A 6,358-nucleotide genomic window follows, 5' to 3' on the forward strand; every position below is an offset into this window, starting at 1 on the left:
AACATAGGTCTCGTTCGTTCATTTATGTTCGTGAACGTTCGGTTATGTTCGTTTATGTCCGTTCGGTTATGTTCGTTCATTTATGTATAACTCAATCTTCTTAAATCCATTTTGGTGATCAATTTGTAAGTATCTTAAAAATATTAATTAATTTGATATTCTGATGACCAACTCCATAATTAACCCAATTTTATTTGGAGATTAAATCCAATATGTTAACTCGTGAGGCACCTCACACCTATATTCATTTTTCCCCTTTTTTCCCAAACTCTAGTATTCACTAGAGAGTGGAGACGATCGGTGAAAACTTCAAAACAAGTTATATTATAGTGCAATCTGAAGTTTTACATGTCTGTTTTCATCTCTCTCTGTTTTATTTGGCTTAATAGTTGAAATGTAAAGTTATTGTGGGCATCTTCACATCTAAAACTCAAGAAAACATCATACTTCTTTTTAAAAATAGATGGGAAGATAAATGTAACAATCGAAAATATATGAGCATTAGTAAAGAGAAAATTATATAGAATTTGCCAGAAAACAAAACAAAAGTTTCTATGCAATTTCTGAAAGTGTAATAGCGGAAGTAATACACTTTGACAATGAACTTTTGTTTTCATAGTTCTTGTGTGACCTTTAGTTGTGGAGTAGACTTTAGGTACGTTAAAATTGTGAATGGTGGTTTAGCAATAATATCAGTCAATTTCTGAACAAGGGTGTAATAGCGGAAGTAATGAGTTTTCCATACAGAACCCATTAATAAGTAGAAAATACACTTTGACAATGAACTTTTGTTTTCATAGTTCTTGTGTGACCTTTAATTGTGGAGTAGATTTTAGGTACGTTAAAATTGTGAATGGTGGTTTAGTAATAATACCAGTCAATTTTTGAAAAGAGTTAATAGCTGCATGCTGTTAAATTTTCTACTCTGCCAATGGAAATGAACATTATTAGCAAATCTCACTAAAGTCCGACATTGATGTCACAAAACTTTTAGTCGGCGAATTTATTAAAATAACGTAGTGAAAAATGATTGTTCATATGTAATTATAGACCACTACGATAAATGTTATAGTGTTAAATTAAAGTCGTGTGAATCATTTAATATCTTTAAAAGATCGATTGAAATATCTGATATCTTCAAACATTTCATCACTGCTAATTAGCTCTTACGCTATTTATCACTGTAGATTTTGTTGATTTGCATTGTCGACTATTTTTCATGAAAGAATAATGGAAGGTAAGAGTCCAACGTTTATGTTCGTTTCACTGCTAATTAGCTCTTACGCTATTTATCACTGTAGATTTTGTTGATTTGCATTGTCGACTATTTTTCATGAAAGAATAATGGAAGGTAAGATGTCCAACGTTTATGTTCGTTTATGTTCGTGTTCATTTATGTTCATATTTGTTTATGTTCGTGTTCATTTATGTTCGTGTTCATTTATATTCGTATTCGTTTATGTTCGTATTCGTTTATGTTCGTTTATTTATTAAATGAACGAACATGAACAAGTTATATTCCTTAATGAACGAACATGAACAAAAAAAAATTTGTTCGTTTATATTCGTGTTCGTTTATGTTCGTTTATTTATTAAATGAACGAACATGAACATACATCCGTTCGTGTGCGTTCGATTCGTTTACAGGCCTACTTTGGCCTACATTGAGTAACGCCCTTTGAGCGCGTGGGATATTGACTTCACTTCCCCTTGTAATAAACGAGGGCTAGCACCTGAGCTGGAATTTTCTTTTCAATTGTCAATCCAAACTTTAGACTTTCATCCCTTCCATAATATTAATTTCCACTTCATCTTCGAATCTTCCTTGTCCCTTCATAACCTTGCTTACTAAGAAAATTAAATAAAATTCCAACGACTTTAATCCTTACAAGAAATATCAAACAAAACAAACTTTTCCAGCCAATTACTATACTCTGAAAATCTAGAATAATCAAATTCCAATCCCATTCTAGAATAACAAAATTACTGCATGTCTGCTTATTTTATATTTCCCCTGTATACATAATACTTTCAAAAACCATTTTCCTTGTGTTGTTCATATATGGAGATTTTTACAAAAGCCAAGGTTGTGAAACTGAGGAGTCACCTCGAGAAATATCTAGTCGCCGACGACGATCAAGAAACCGTACGTCAAAGCCGGAACAGCTCCGGCAGCAGAGCTAGATGGTTTGTCGACTAGTTTGGGAATGACGGGAAAAAAGGTACTGCAAACCGTACCTGATAAGATGGACTGGAAACTCCAGTGGGAGCCTATAAGAGACGGCTTCCAAATAAAGTTCAAGACGTGGAGCGGTAAATTTCTGCGCGCGAATGGAGGGACGCCGCCGGGAGGTGGTTCAGGTGCCCGAGTCGGAGTCGGTAATGGAGTATATATCGTCGGTTTCTAGCTTTTCTTCGGTGTCCGAAGAAGTTTTAGAGGCTTTGAGCGATGATGTATTGGGGTCAGGGCCACAGTCGCCGACCTCCGTCGTGTCGTCGTTTAAGTCTTCGAGGTTTTCGATGATTTCGACGGGATCACCAATGTTGTCACCGACAGAGGTGCGTACTGTGCTTTGAAAAACCTTTTTACTTAATTAATTTGTTGATTGGAAAGTTCTCTTATTAATCTAAATCTAATCAAAGTCGAACGAAATTAGTTTATAATAATTCAGTGTTCTAATCAATTATTGATCATATGATTTTTTTTCCTTTGGGTGTGAAATCAATGGTAGTAGGGATGACAAATCAAGGATTGCTTGAATGATAATATAAAGGGTTTAGGATAAAGACGTTAATTTTTTTAGCTTAATTGAAAATTAAATATATAAACTATATTTATTGATTAGTGGTTGCTTCACACGTGAATTAATTTTTAAAAACCTTTAAATTTTAAAAATTTTAAAATACTCAAATTTTTAGTAATTTAAAGATTTCATAATATTTTAGAAAATTCAAAATTAGATTACATGTCAAGTATTGATTATATAATAATTCTTTTAACGAATATTAATAGTTAGACATCTTAAATAATAATTATAAAAACATTACTATTTACTTTTAAAAATATTAAACACATAAACGAAAGAAAATAATTCAAACACTTGTATTTTAATTAAATAATAATTTTTAGATTACAATTAATTTCAATTGTCCTTTTCACAATGATAATAAAATAAACTATTGAATTAGTCACTTTTGTGGATTGATTTTCCTTAGCGGCAACGTCTTCTTCACCTTATACATAAAGTATTACGTTTATTTTACATATAGTCACACTCACCTTAGTTAAACCGGTTGCTACTTTGTAATTACCAAACAAACCGCCAAGGCACAACTCAAACACCTTTCACTGTGTATTACTTGGGGTAAACTAAGTATCTAATCTTAAATATCACTTTGATTCTATTTCGGTCTCCCAGTTACTTTTTTTTTTCTTTTAAAATCATTATTGATATTATATTTTTATTTTATTTTAATTATTTGTTAAAAATTAATAAAATTATGTATATTATATTTTTTGTTTTTTAATAATGATATGATATTATCATTTGGCGACATATTAATATTATTAAATAAAATTAAAATATAACTGATAATTTAAAAAAAATTAAATTACTAAATCAAAATTACAATTGAATAACTATAATTTAGCATATTATTTTTTACTTTTTACTATTTAGACATGTTTAAACTGTAATAATAAATAAGTATAAATAACATCCCTCACGTGTGTAAGTGCATCCAAAGCTCACACGTGACTTAACCTGCACGGAAAAGGTTAATTTGTAAACACAAACAGCGTCAGAAAATTTTGCCACGTACTTGCCGCGTGTGCAATTTGCTTTCAACACCGGCTGGCGCTGACTGGCCGCTACGTTATATATCCCTATTTTCAACTTTGAGACAAACACGAAATAAATAGAAGCAAAATCAAGTTGGATAAAACAGAGGTTTGGTCTTTGTTTATCGCTCACTTCCTTTTTTTTCTTTTTCTTGTTCCATTTTTATTTTTAAACAGACAAATTCTAACAAATATCGGAGGGGGATGGATTTGTTCCTCAACGCCAAAGCGGTGCGTCTACGCAGTCATCACGAAAAGTATCTCGTCGCCGAAGAAGACGAAGAGGCCGTTTGTCAAGATCGGAACGGCTCATCCAAGAACGCCCGATGGACCGTCGAGTTCGTACCCGGATTAGAAAACATCATCCGCTTAAAAAGCCTTTACAACAAGTACCTCACAGCCTCGAACCAGCCCTTTTTACTCGGGATGACGGGTCGAAAGGTGACTCAATCGTTGCCTAGGAGGCTCGACTCATCGGTCGAGTGGGAACCCATTAGAGAAGGGAATAAGGTTAAGCTCAGGACACGGTACGGTAACTTCTTGAGAGCCAATGGAGGGTTACCGCCTTGGAGGAACTCGGTCACCCACGATATTCCTCATCGGACCGCCACTCAAGATTGGGTATTGTGGGATGTGGATATCGTGGAGATTCAACTCAAGTCTCCGAGCAGCGGTCGCCAGCCCTCGGCTCCTCCTCACGCAGATTCGTTGAGCTTCGAATCTACTTCCCCTTCTGCACTTTCGGCTAAATCCGGGCATTATTCAAGACAAGAGGTTTGAAGATTTAAACTTTTTTCTTTCTTTTTGCATTGTGGGATATTAATTCTCTTCTTGATTTCTTATTATTGTTTTAAAATTTGCAGTCGAGTGATTCTTATGTGGGTTCACCACCGAAATCCGAAGGCAGGACGATATACTACCATACCATATAACGGATGACAATGGGGAGGTAGATGATGAGGCGGTGGAGGATTACTCTGTTAGTTTTAAGGGAAGCGATGTGGCTGAACTGACTCATAAATTGATGGAAGAGACAGGACTTGAAGATATTGTGGTTTGTACTCGCAGTCCATTGAACGGAAACCTTTATCCTCTCCGATTACAGCTTCCTCCCAACAACGCCGATATGCATGTTGTAGTTGTCCCATTAGCCTCCAAAGGTGAGATTTTTCTCTTTCGTTCATGCTCTGTTGGTTAACTGCAACTTATATCAGTCGTGTTTCTAATTTCTTGTTTTTGTTGGGTGTTTTCAGTGGCGAGAAATTTTGCGAAATGAGGATTTAATGTACGTGAGCTCCATGGAAGGAACGTATTATAGATTGTAGATTCTACTCTCAAGTCTCTTCTTTTACTTAGGTTAAAATGCACAACGAGTCAGCTATAGGTTGGGCTAAAGTCCAGTGGAGAGGGTATTGTTTTCTGCTATGACAGGATTTGTTTTGTGTAAAATATTACTTCTTTATGTACTTCATTGATTGGTTTTTTATGTATAAACATTTGTACTGAACGTATTCGATTTCCTGGAATACATTTTCTGATTTTTTTTCCCATTGAATAATGACTTCTAACATTCAACTGACGCTCTTCTCCTTCAATTTCTTCATCACCAGAATAGAGTAGAGATTTACTTCTTACATTCACCTCAGTTTCTTTCTCTTTCTTACTTTTTTCGGAAGTTAGGCTGTTAGGTTACTATCTTTTAGGTGTAGGTTAGTAGCTTTTAGGTGTATGTTACTATCTATAGAATTATCTATAGAATAATGATTGAAAGTTTTAAAATTCCAATTGCCAATCCTTTAGCTACCACAAAAAAAAATCTACTAACAATGTTGTAATAGACGACTAACGATAACTGCAAGAACTTCTGCATTGTTCAAACAAAGGTTGACCCCATCCATCAAACAAAACCAACAAAGAAATGTAGAACATTGGTGCTATGCTAAGAATTCCAGTTTAATCACTGGTTGACAGATTCAAAATATTCAGTAAATTGATATTCAACAAGGCAGAACATGTAACCAAGATCCACATCTTTCATCAATTTAGGGAATAATGAAATTGAATGAATAACACCAACAAGAGCAGATGCTAACCAGAAGACAACCGAAGCACCATTTCCATTTATGGAGATTTATGGCCCAAGTTTCTATAGACTCCCTCTAGCCAACTAGATTATTCAATAAATCGAATATTACGCATAGAGATACTCTAATCAAACGGTACAGTAAAAACGCATGTCAAACTTAAGAGATCAATATCTTATCGGGTCATTTAAATGCAAATTGCAGTAACGAATGGATTCAATTGAGAGCTCATAAATCAAGACCTTGTAAACATCGAAATCTTCATAGTGGCAATGTCTTGAACCAACAATATCAGTGATGTCCACGATCTGAATTTCCACAATAGACATGATTGAAAATTATCATAAACTCGTCTTATGATAGTTCTCGAATCAACTTCAGGAGTTTCAATGGCTTGGATGAACGACTGGATCGACTAACCAGATTTAGAACC

General features: G+C 34.4%; 1 pseudogene; it reads left to right on the forward strand.

Annotated features, from left to right (window-relative positions):
• The first annotated feature begins 2,316 nt into the window (after nt 1-2,316).
• On the forward strand, nt 2,317-5,367 carry LOC120171739 (annotated as a pseudogene).
• The last annotated feature ends 991 nt before the right edge of the window (nt 5,368-6,358 follow it).

The sequence above is a fragment of the Hibiscus syriacus genome, unplaced genomic scaffold (genome assembly GCF_006381635.1).
Source record: "Hibiscus syriacus cultivar Baekdansim isolate YM2019G1 unplaced genomic scaffold, ASM638163v2 tig00003041_pilon, whole genome shotgun sequence".
NCBI lineage: Eukaryota > Viridiplantae > Streptophyta > Magnoliopsida > Malvales > Malvaceae > Hibiscus > Hibiscus syriacus.